General features: G+C 41.2%; 1 long non-coding RNA gene across 2 annotated transcripts; it reads left to right on the forward strand.

The window, feature by feature from the left end:
- The first annotated feature begins 1,573 nt into the window (after positions 1–1,573).
- Positions 1,574–11,993, forward strand: LOC144609029 (uncharacterized). Of its 2 annotated transcripts, none has more exons than XR_013549267.1 (3): positions 1,574–2,225; positions 8,035–8,186; positions 10,797–11,993. It is a non-coding gene; the product is annotated as an uncharacterized LOC144609029 (long non-coding RNA). The 2 variants fall into 2 exon arrangements; XR_013549268.1 differs by lacking the exon at positions 1,574–2,225 and adding an exon at positions 4,905–5,254.
- Positions 11,994–13,395: the final 1,402 nt, after the last annotated feature.

Consider the following 13,395-nt stretch of genomic DNA (forward strand, 5'->3'; position numbering starts at 1 on the left):
TCGGCCGTATGCCGGCTCCGTGTTTCCCTGCGTGAATAAGTCACTTGTCAATAAAGAGGTTAAACCCGTGCCCCCTGCTCTTGGGCAAGGGCAGTGCAAGCACATGAGGCGTCCGAGTGACTGGGGCGGGTTCCACAGAGAAACACTGAGATTTCCCTCAAACTGTAAACGCATGAATGGATGGTAAACGCAGTCACAGTTTCCAGTTTAGTTCATCGCCACGTGTAGCGAGGTACAGTGCAAAGCTTTTGTTGCGTGTGCTCCAACCAGTCGGGAGGAAGGGAACGACGCTGTCGTTAGACCAGTCCAATAAAAATGTAAAATGTAAATGCAAAATGTAAAAATGCAAGATGCTAAGTGTAAATTCCAGAATTTGATCAGTGCAACCCTTCAATAAAAACACGAAATTAAAAAAAAATGTGACAACTGCACATTGTAAAAATTTGTAAAAAGACATTGCCTTTTTAAAAAATATATGTGTTTCAATAATTCAATTGTGAAGTAATGTGTTATTTCAAAAGAGGTGTGAATGGAGAGCTTTTGCTAAAATGCACAATGGGGTTTTTTTTTCCTCTTTCTGCATCATATGCTTTTTTGAATCGAAAACTTTCTGTTTAGAAATGCCTTGGTGCTTGGGGATGCGTTTGCCCCGTCGGATGGATAATTTACAAGACTGCAGTAACAGGAGCGATTGGGAAACGCAGGTCCGATGTTAATGAACAAGAGATTCTGCTCAGAAGCATCTTTTAAAATTAAAATATAATCAATGAATGGTCCCTTTTGATAATAAACATTGTGTTGGCCGGGTCCATCGTTGTTCTCTTGCCCCAAACACCAGATTTACACATCCATCCATATCACTAAAATGAGATTGGAGGTGGGGGGAGGTGGGGGGGGGGGGGGGGGGGGGGGATGAGAGAGAATTTGAATTAAGGATAATTCAAATCGCCCTTCCTGTTTGAGACCATGGGTTCTCGCCTGAGCGCCTCGCCTCTGACAACAACCCGCACGCCCGCCGATATTGCATTTGGATCTTTATTTAATTTCTGGTCATGGGGGGGAGGGTCAACAGGGGCCAAATTTAGCCTATGGCAGAAGGTACGGGCTGCAGGCTACGGCTATCTGAGCCGTATCTGTCCAGGTTTGAGGTGGTGCAACGTTTGGGCCAGGTACAGCCGCTAAGGCGTGCAGGATAAGCCAGCAACCGCAGCAACGATATTCCTCACCCCATTGTATTCATTGACTGCATATATTGATCGGTCAGCGTTGCAGGGATTCTGAAAAAAAGGAGCTGGCGTTCAAAATCGCCCTGTAGAAAATGCAAGCCCTTGTTCCACTGCACCTCACCCTCATTGCAACCCACCACATAAACACCTGCAGAATGATAATTGCCTGGAAGGGGTAATCCGGCTTCCAGGGGGGTGGGGGCAGAGACGTGTTGCAAATTGTGTGTGTGTGTGGGTTTTTTTAATTAACAAGGAATTTAAAAGCCTATTTGACTGGGTGGATATTTCTCGGCTAATCCGGGAACAGCTGACATCAGCTTCCGTTAGTGAACTCTAACAGATCGAACCTTTCGATTGTAACTGAAACAATTTGCATACTGATTCCTTTTCATAGGCACCGAGGTACATAACAGACCAGAGCTATTCGAATGCAAGAGGCATTGCGAGGATATACTTGCCCCCTAAACAGGCTCTCCGCCCCGCGGCCGAGGATTAAGGCTGGACTCGGAGTTTTCTTTCTTAATTTTGTTTTCTTTTCATGATTATTTTTGTTTTTTCGGCGATGGTTTCGAAAGCCAGAAGGGCGAGAGATAGGATGGGTCGGCGGGAGGTGGGGAGAGAGAGGGCGAGGGGACGCCTGGTCTTCCCCTCAAAGTGCAGAGGACTGGCCGGAGAGGTGTTGTGATGAGCTGGCCGCGGTCATCGAACAGGCGACTCCTGGACAAGCTGAGAAAGTTTATTTTTTAGCAACCATCCCGCACCCGAACCCTCCACTCCCTTCCACCTTCCAGCCCACCCCCCTCCCACCACTTCCACCCCCACTCCCATTCCAACCCCCTTCTACGACCAAAAGAAGGGCCTTGAAACTGAGCTTCCCAATGAAATGATTCAGACCTATTTTCCTTGGGACCAGTCCGATATTTGACCATTGCTGGAGGGGTTTTTTAAAGTGCAACATGCCGCGAAACGGCTGCAAATTTCATTTTAGCGTGGATTTGGGTAAGTATATGTCAAGTCAGCATTGCAGGAATTCAAGAGGTAGTGGGGGGGGGGGGGGATTGGCATTAGCCATGGCTGGGTTCCCACTTGTGTGTGTGGCACCCCGCCGCGTTTACAAACGGGGGCGACCGCCCCTCTCTCTGGCTGGGCTGGGCCGGGCCGGGCCGGGGTGTGTGTGTCGTGGGCGCTGAGAGAGACAGAGAGTATTGCTGCATCGCGCCGGTGTTAGGGCGAAAGAACGGAACATTTCAACGCTTGTACATAGAAGTCAACATCCGGGCTGGATGGGGGGGGGGGGGAGAGAGAAAGGGGGGAGAGAGGGGGAGAGAGAGGGGGGGGGAGAGAGAGAGAGGGGGGGGGAGAGAGAGAGAGAGGGGAGAGGGGGAGAGAGAAGGGGGAGAGGGGAGAGAGAGGGGGAGAGAGGAAAGAGAGAGGGGGAGAGAGGAGAGAGAGAGGGGGAGAGGGGAGAAAGAGAGGGGGAAGAGAGAGGGGAGAGGGAGAGGGGAGAGGGAGAGGGAGAGGGGAGAGGGGAGAGGGAGAGGGGAAAAATAGAGGGGAAAGAGAGAAGGGGAGAGGGGAAACAGAGAGGGGAGAGAGAGAAGAGAAACTGAGAACATTTGATATGGTCTGAGTAAGGATGGGATTGTAAAGCAACGGTGATAGCAAAGGGGGATGGGCGACGTTTGGAATTGTTTTAATGCAAGCTGCCAACTACAATACTAAACCATATTTGTGTATGAGTCAGAGATAAAGTATGAACTGGGGAATGGGAGGGGAGGGGGGGGGTATAACTGAGGGAGGGAGAATCAGTGGGGAAGTGGGCGATCGTTGACGGCGCCGGTACGCCAAGGATTAAGCAATATGATATCAGGAGATATCATTCATGGGCTCTGCTCCCAGCTTGCAAGAAGTGCAGAAACAGGCAAACTTGCAAACTTTTTTTGAATGGTTTAAAAACAGGAAGTGACGTGCCAGATGGCAGCTTATAATATTTCATATCTACTTCAGATATGTCCCGCACACAGATCACAGTGTAGTGGGTGCAAGATGCGTGTTACACATCACAGTGTAGTGGGTGCAAGATGCCTGGGACCATTTGACTGCCCCGCATAGCGTACAGCGCCCGTAAAGTCTTGTTCATGTTTCCCAATCGTTTAATTACAATAATTTAATTAAAGCGAATGTACTTCAACCCTTCAGTTGGTTTTCTCATCTCGGTTCAAAGAAACATAGCCCAAAATGTGTACATTTAAAAAAATAAATATATATATATATATATATATATTATTATATATATATATTAATGTACACATTTTGGGCTATGTTTCTTTGAACCGAGATGAGAAAACCAACTGAAGGGTTGAAGTACATTCGCTTTAATTAAATTATTGTAATTAAACGATTGGGAAACATGAACAAGACTTTACGGGCGCTGTACGCTATGCGGGGCATTTTGAAACATAGCCCAAAATGTGTACATTTAAAAAAATAAATATATATATATATATATATATATTATTATATATATATATTAATGTACACATTTTGGGCTATGTTTCTTTCAACCGAGATGAGAAAACCAACTGAAGGGGTTGAACAAGCCAGACAGAGTCTTATAAGAAGATAACTGCAGATGCTGGTACAAATCGAAGGTTTTTATTCACAAAACGCTGGAGTAACTCAACGGATCAGGCAGCATCTCTGGAGAGAAGGAATAGGTGACGTTTCTGGTCGAGACCCTTCTTCTGGCGCGCTGAGTTACTCCAGCTTTTTTGTGTCTATTATGTACACTTGTCTGGTGCAAAACTAAACACTGTTAGTCAGGCATATGGAACACACAGAGCGATAACTTCACTCACACTGTTACCACATCCTGAAATGGCATGCACGGTATTCAAAGCGCCTGGTTGCTGCCTGCCCTCGTTTCTTAGCTGATGGATATTAAAATATAGTGTTGGGAAAGTGTGCGAGTGAATCCACAATCAGATGCAATAGGTATCCCGGTGTGGATCTTCCGTGTTATAATTTCAAAGTGTATTTTGCTGTGGCTCAGAAGTCATATATAAACCAGGAAATATAAACGGAGTGTGTTTCTTTTTTTTATTTTTAAGATATATTTGTTATTGAAACAGAGTACATAAAGATTTCGTCACCAACGTTTTGGGGTTACAGAAAGTGTAACAAATGCATCCAGCATATGATCGTTTTAAACAAGCGTTTCAATGGTGCTTATGATAACCTATTTGTTCCTTATCCAATAACCGGTGATGCTGTGTTTTAGTTCTCAACAGTGTTGGTGTTTCACACTGGCGATGTGTGTTGTAATCGTTTATGAACTAAACATTTTGTAACCTGCAATGTTCAACAGTTTTTCAGGCACGAGTCTCAGTCATTTTGCTGTATTCCCCTTTGGAGTGTGTTATAGTCGTTTTCTTTGAACGTATCGGTGTATATATCGTATAGTTATAGAGTAAAAATTGTGGGTTAAAATGCGGAGCAGGCCCCTGTTCAACATTGCAGTGTTAAAGATAACAGTATCACCGGTGGCAAGTTTCGATGATTCCAAATTTCACAATCTCCTAATTAATAAGTGACTAGTGGATGTGATAGGCGTGCGATTTTGTTCACAACTGGTTGTTATCCTGTACCAAACATACCGCCGATTGGATACACAACTCGTCTCGATTCAAATGCATGCTTCAGATTAAGTAGCAAAATAATCACTCTGCTCTCCTGTTTGCTCGTTGTCCATCAGTCGATGGTTTTATTCCGAGTTCTGTTACCCAAGTTGACAATGGGCGGCGACTGCCCATAAGCTAGACCTCTCCTCATGTCCATGGCTGGTGCGGGTGAAATGGGACACCCCTGCATTGGCTGGGAGAAAAGTACTCAACGATGAAGTAGCCAAGCAACAAATGAGAGGAGATATGATATTTTAAAAACAAACAATGATAACGAAGCCACTTTAATGGAAATGTGGTTTATTACGATACAAATTACACTGCACAAATAGATAAAATGAATACCCAGTAAGTTAGTGGTGAATAAAGCATTTAAAATATAATTGAATGGCTGTGAGCAACAGCGTGAGACGCTGAACTGCCTCAGTCCCATTTATTGATTGAGTCGTGTTTTCGATTTTGTCTCGCAGCACATTCTTCACTACATCGGCGCGGTAAACCCGCAAAGGGGCTCGAGTTGATAATTGCAAATTGATTGAGGCTCCTTGAAATGCTATCCTGTTTTAAGCGCGCACGGAGTTTCACAGAGGAGCCTTGATAAAGTAGTACAATAATAACTCACCAATAGGCCGGCCGCAGTAACAGCCATGTTGTGTTTATGTTTACAACAAGGCCGTTGAAATGAACACACACAAACGTACTTTGCATGGGCCAATTTAACATAAACTTACGAGGGCTTGGCTTATGAAAGAACCATGTGCTCCTGCTTCTGAATTGGATGCGAGTTAACGCTCTTCTACGATCTTAACCCTTCAGTTGCCGCTGTTGTTAGTAGGCCCTCTAATTGCCACGGGATAATGCCCATTGACTTACCGACCTCCGTGTTTTTTTAATGGGAGGTGGTGTAGGTGGGCTAATTGGGGTAACAGCGCGGCGACCCATGCTTTTAAATCCACTCGTCATTCATTCATCTGTGTTATGTTCGATGTTTCAAGTTAAAGAACTCTTTCCTGGGTTTATTTAATTGAACAATGCCCGGGTCCCTCTCTCGTTGTGCATCTTAAACATTGACAATTGCTTAACTGCGAGTGTAGTTGAGTCCTCGTGTTGGATATTACAGGGTGTTTCCGTTTTGCCATTTAAGATGAGGACTTGTTCGTGCTGTTTGTTGACTTATTATAACCGTGTTTGTAAACTAACGCTGCCCCTCCTCGATCAACGCCAACGCGGCCCCGAATTAATTAGCCGGGTCTGTTCTGAGAACTAGTATAAGACTGTAGAATTTGTTTTTAATTCTGGAACTCAACAATAGGAAACAAAATGTCACATCTGGAGAGTTGCCGGGAACAAAAGTTTTCAAGGCAAATTTCCTCTCGATTTCACACCCAGCTAGCTAGTAGACTTCTGCCCCCTTTATAGACTAATTCGACCGTAGTTTTGGAATGGTGAATTAGTACTTATTTTGCATTACATATTTGATCGCTTCTTTTCCATGTATTGGTTTTTTTATGCGGCGTTAAATGACTCAACTGATTTTATGGAGGTGTGATCTGTTACATTGTGCTCGGGTCGACAAATCCATCGGGTGAAAGGACATACAACCTCACTCCCCTTGAAATGTACTGAGTCAGAAGAAGGGTCCCTCCCGACCGCCTGTCCATTCACTCCATAGATGCCGCCCGACCAGTTGAGTTTCTCCGCCACTTCGTGTTTGGACCCTGAAATGGATTTGCACAACATATTCCACGGGTGGTATTAATTACAGAAACGTGAAATACTGAGGGGTGAATCATTCTCCCCTACCATCCAGGATGGGCATTTGATATTTAGAGGGTTTTGTTCAAGAATTAGCAGGTGCTACTCCTGCAACGTGTGTCACTTTCCTCCTCAATGTTTTCTCCTGAGCAAGACCATTGAAAGTACAGTAGGAAAGGGGGGACAGGCGTGTATAGTTCCAATAAGTCATGGAGTCACACAGCGCGGGAAACAGGCCCTTCGGCCCAATTTGTACATGCGGACCAGCGTTTAAAGCTGACCTGGTACCATTTGCCTTTGATGCAAATCCCTCTCAGCCCTTCCTACACGGATGCCTAGTTACCTGAACGTTTATATATAATTTTTCTTTTCACGATTATTTAAATAGTTTCCCCGTCACTATTACTTATATCGTTTCCTTTCAGTTTCTGCAAAAGTATGTATTTTGCAACCTTTAAAACCTTCAACGGTTATTATTCCAGTCAAGGAATTTCTCGCAGTCCGTAAAACGCTTCGGCAGTTGGTAGCCAAACAAGTATTTATTGTTTTGCATTTTTTCAAGTAAACTATAGTTATCCAGTAACACGTTTTCCACCTGTATCAGCACGCAGCCAGCCCCGAATTCACCCATTGCTAAGGGAGGAAGGTCATTTAAAAGCATTACATTACACACACACTGGATAATCCCGGTGAATGTGGACCTGCACACCAAACGCAGTAAAAACAGAATAACCGTTTTACTCTCACAAAGTTTGACTCATTCAGCCAACGCTGGCGTATCACATACATTCATCAACAGTAATTTATATTCTCCAGCTCAGTTTTACTGCGGAACATCAAAATCAGGGGAAAGACGAAGTTCGGAGATTGTTGTTATGTAAATTCCACACTTTAATAACTCTAGTTGATTTAAACATCGCGCTGCTTAACTGAATATCTTGTTTTTAGATTAAATCGAGTAGTTTTCTGAAAATGATAAACACCTTTCCATTGCATCGTTCGTTTAAAACAACGCCCGTAAAAATACTTTTTGCACTTTCACCACAATTGATTAAAGATCCTGCCGAAATATTTTGGAAATTATCTGCAACGTCGCTCCCTACGTTTACCCTTTTCCATACATTCGAGCTTCTTTCGAGACATCGAGCGCTGTGGTTTCACAATTTAAACGTTAAAAACTTAGGCGATCACAACACAAATCAAAAGTTGCATTGAATTGAAAATAGTTTTCGATTATGGAGAACGCCACCATGTAATTTTAGGAAACAGTCTTTGGTCCAACGTGGATATTGCCGGTTGCTGTGTTATTTACAAATAAATATTCGCTAAATACAAAGAGCGTAATTAATCTTCTTTTCTCTGTTTTTTTAAAGGACATTGACGTTGCCTGAATCTATAAAGTGTGTTATCAACAATTTATTTCCAAAATAAAAAATGAACGAAAGCGAGATGAGTTTAGCGGCACAAAGTGAAAGTACAAAATGTTGGTTGAAAATAAACTTTATTGATGATTTTTAATAATATGGTAAGTGTCGATATATTCAGCTGGCAATAATCACGTTTGGTTTTACTGTGTAATGTGAAAATAGCAGGAAAGAATAATATTAGATTATGACTCCATCTTTTTGTGGCTAATCTTGGATTAATGTCAGATATGTATTTTAGTAACGTAAAATGAACATACACCTGATTGTTTAAGTGTGCCACAACCGAAATAACAATTCTAGGTCGATGTTAAAATTAAAATAAGTTCTAAAATTACAAAGAGAATGGAACCATTTTGCAAAGGTTTTGCTCAGAGTTTTCGCTTGTAATTCTCGTTGAATGTGTCGTTATTCTAACAGTTTCCAGTGTTATTGCAACAGAGACACAGCGATTTGCCAGTTTTAATCCGGTTGATTGTGGCTTTACATTCTTATTTATTTTTTACAGTACGAAGTAATTTGCATGCCTGCTATCAATAACGCTGTCATTTGTAGGCTTCCAGTTCGCGAATTTCACATTATTGATCCTCGAAGCTGTTAATCTCTGACATGCAAGACACGGGATAATTTTCGCATTATGGAAGGCTGTAATAATTTGAAATCATATTTAAAACCCTCGCAGACTCTCCATTTCAACTTAAAATGACCAAAGGCGCCTAATTAATAATTTGAAACACGAAGAGACATTAGGGTGTAAATATTTAATGGGAACAACTCGCTTGCTTAGCAAATAGTTCATAAAATGCGAAATAAGGGGAGATAATGTACGCGCTATAACTTCAGTGGAGATGAAGCTTGAATCAGTGGCGTTTGGGAACCATTACTGGGCCTTAGGTACCTGGACAATTGCACCATGTGTTCTGCTAATACTTGTGGGCTAATACTTATTATGTAATACTTACAAGTGGAATGCGAATAATTATGCCTTTTCGTGCTGCCCTCTATTTGTTTGTAATCTATCTCCTTCATTGTTGGTACAATAGTAGAACGTTTCATAACTCAATGACCAAACTGTGACAATAATACACGAAAGTATGTGTTCACTCGTATTCCTCCCTCACTATCGTATCGCCAACGCCATCCCGCCTCTCGGGGTAATTAAAACATGTCAATTCTACTTCGTCATTCTGACCATGATTTTTGTCAACAGGTTTTTATATGGTTTTTTTTGGTGTGAAACAGAACTCAACACGGAAATGAAGGTTGAACACTGGCTATTTGTGAGGAAAAAAAACATAATCTAAAAGAAAATTTAATTCAGAAGTTTAATAAATCTCATATCAACCTTTACAGATCAGTTTTACGAAATTGATTAAAGATGGAATAACATCGCAATTTAAAATTGAATACAAAATATTTTGAAAGTTCCAGCACAAAGTGTATTTCAATTTTCACCATATTAAAACGGCAGATATTTGTTATATTTTTACAATGTAATCTGGTACAACAGAGAGGGGTCTCATCATTGCTGGTTGTGTAAGTGTGTATGAAGGAACTGCAGATGCTGTTAGTGTAACATTGATTTAAATCAAATTTCACTCAGAATTGAGAACGTCGTGTCTCTCAACCCACGGCTATGTTTCATTTCACGTTAATAACATGGGTATTTATTCCAATTAATCGCCGCCAAATTAATGGCCACGTGCTTTTTGTTCTAATCCTATTCTACAGCCGCGCTGTTTTTAGTGCCCGGAATTGTCATCAGCTCACGACCATTTTTACATTTTAATTCAGTCACAAAACATATGCGACAAACTCGCGTTCTAACACGAATAAGATTTGGTTGAGTGAGTCCCAACAAAAGTCTAATTTTCCCTTTACAAGCCGCAGAGATGTGAGTGTGAATGGAAATATCGACCAGTATGAGAATATGGGCAGATGCAGTTTTCCACTGAGCACCGTCCTATGTTTGGGTACGAGGCGAGCGTGGCCGAGTGTTCATTAAAACTACTGGCAACGCCGTCGGTATAATGAAGTTTAGAGGCTGAACTGTGTAAATCTAAATAAAGTCAATGAATGTTAGCGTTATGAAGATATCACTTCCAGCGCGATCACAAATCTACTATGGGGTTTCTGAACGACGTGGTAACAACAATGGACGATTTCAAGATCCCTGCGTGATTTCAAAATGCATTCTTTTTCCCAATTAACTGAAAATCAAAATATATTCGCATCGGGCAGCAGGGCTGTGTGTGTTTGTAGACTGACGAGTCTTGAAACAAAGGACATAAGTTTATTTTTCCTTTCAAGAGAATATTGTGCTTTCAAGAGAATAACACACACGTTTGAAATACGGTGTGAATCGGTAGCTTCAAAACTTTTATAGATTTGCCATTGTTGCTAATTATCTCCCCGCTAACTTTAGTTGCTCCTATTTCCCGTCACTCGTTCTTATTCAATTTTGTTTATTGAGAGATCGTTAATCGAGAGAGAGAAAAAATGTCAACACGTAGCAAAATTGCAAGTTGCATTTATCAAAGTTTATTTTTTTTTAGAGCATGTTTATTGTGGACAAGTGGCAGATGTCAAGATACATCTGCGTTGTTTGATTTGCCCTTTTGCAATATCATGCTTTCTTTTCCTCCAATATCCAACGGGTATTTCGTGTGGTTTCTGGACTGACAGATGTGTGTTTTCTTATGGCCAAGTAGGTTCCAAGAAGCTCAACAGGCGAAAGTACAAAAAAAAGGTCTCCCGTTAATCTGCTGAAGCAGCAGCTGTTGGCTTTTGGAGTCTTGAAGCGCCACCTTTGACACGTCCCTTTTCAATCAAGACAGACCATCAGCAACTGACCACTCCAGGCACCGTAAAAGAAGGACGAGAAGACGCCTGATCAAGATGCTGCCAAATTTACCCATAACAGTCCTTTCAACGTTTTGTTAGATTAGCTGATGCCGGCCTCTACATTTTTTTTAAATTTCAAATGTGTGTGATTTTCCCCTCCCTACCCGGCCCCAACAAATACACAAACACTGACCAAATGATTCCGGGCCATTAATATCCACATAAACACACACAAAGGAGCTTTATTTAAAGTACGGTCCGTGAAAAACATGGGTTTATAGTCTGAAGAAGGGTCTCGACCCGAAACGTCACCCATCCCTTCTCTCCAGAGATGCTGCCTGTCCCGCTGGGTTACTCCAGCTTTTTGTGTCTATAAAATGGGTTTATATTAACGTTTTCTTCCAATCCAATGTCACACAATTTCCCATACTCTATATATTTTTTGTCTAATTTAACCTCCATCTGGTTGGTAGCAGTTAAACTTATTCAAATTTTGGAAATGAAGCTCTATTCCTTAAACAGGCAGGTCCAAAATAAACCAATCCGCGGTAATGTCTTCACATAAGCGAATTAATTTAGGAATCCAATATTTCCATGATATCCCATTGACAGCATTATATAAATGTCCGTCCGACCATCTATTCGGCCAGCCTAATTTATCGCATTGACCAGGATTCCGCTGAATTAACACAATCGATAATCAGAATCTAAGTTATTAATTGATAAAATTGCTGATGAACATTTGAAGCTCGACAATAGCTTGGCTTGTAATGGTTCCCCTTAATAGTGATTGTTTCATTGTTGCCAAAGATATATTGCAAATAACTGCTGGAAACTAATGCTGTTTAACGCTTATGCTAAGATAATGGCTTAATGATATAACTGCTGTAATGTATCCATCTTAATGCTAAGTGGACCTTGATTAAACAGATAATAGTGAGCTCGCTGCTGCACTGACCTGTCTTAAATTCTTTTCATCTGTTTCCTATTGATGTTTTTTGGCTAATTGTATTTTGTCATCCCATTATTGCTATCATTGTAATTTCATTTTCCTGAAATTTAAGACCGGATATAAAACTCTTGCTCATATATACATATATGTGTACTAATATTAGAACTCTCACACACACACACACACACACACACACACACACACACACACACACACACACACACACACACACACACACACACACACACACACACACACACACACACACACATATGAAAGATATATATATGTATATATATTCTAATATTAGTACACATATATGTATGATATCAGAATTCATATATATATATATTTCAGGATTCACATATATATATACCATAAATATATGCTCATATATATATGTGTGTATGTGTGTGTGTACTAACATTATAATTCATTGATATTCAGATTTCATACATATACACACACACGCACATAAACATATATATATATATATGTGTGTATGTATGAAATCTGAATGAATATCAATGAATTCTAATAATAGTACACACACACACATATATATATATATATGTTTGAGCACATATTTATGATATATATACGAAATCTGATATATATATATGAAATCTAATATATGATATATGAAATCTGATATGAAATCATATATATATGTGTGTGTGTGAGTATATATATGTATATGAATTTTGATGCGTAATTCGACACTTGCTCCGTTTATATTCATCGTTCAATTCTTCCCCCATCCAATCAATTTGACCAATTTCATAGATCTGCACGGATTCAGTCACAGATCATAATCCGTTGTGTCATAATTCCGTCCCTCCCGTGGTCCGCCCGCGAGAAGAGGGCCACATTTCCCCAACACTTCTCTGCCGTCATCCGTTATTGTTAATCGTAGAACAATGGGCACATCTGTCCCGTTTTTTTGCTTCGCACCTTATCAGAACCAGCGCCTAAAACAGGAACAGTGATGTGTGGCGTGTGGGCGACACATATACAAGAAATCAAATCCTTTGTCTCCCTAAACACATCGCGGCACTTCTGCGTGTTTTTAAAAAAAAATGTTCCTCCGCCAAACGTTAACCTTAAGTTTGAAGGGGAGAACTGGGCGTTGGGAGTAAACTATTACCGACCTAAAAATAGATTGGTGGCTTGGAATTTCTCTCTCTCTCTCGCCCGTTTAATTTGTTTGCCAATTTCGCTGCGTTGTGGTCGTCAGAAGTGACTTGTGTGGTTAATTAATTCTACATCATCACCTTTTGCTGGCCTATCCAAGCTCAGTTTATTGATCAAACATATATTATACAAATTTAGCTAAACATGTTGCAGCCAGTTTTGGTCTGCATTTTTACTCCTGGCTCATTTTGCCGGCATTGGCAGCGTGCGAGCCCGCCTTGTTCATCGCTGGCGTGAGACGGAGACGCCGGGGAAGGAGAGGAGGTTGTTTGTGTTACTCTTTTTTAGTTTGTTGTTATTATTATTTGTGTTTAAAAACC

This window comes from Rhinoraja longicauda, chromosome 33 (assembly GCF_053455715.1).
Source record: "Rhinoraja longicauda isolate Sanriku21f chromosome 33, sRhiLon1.1, whole genome shotgun sequence".
Classification (NCBI taxonomy): Eukaryota; Metazoa; Chordata; class Chondrichthyes; order Rajiformes; family Arhynchobatidae; genus Rhinoraja; species Rhinoraja longicauda.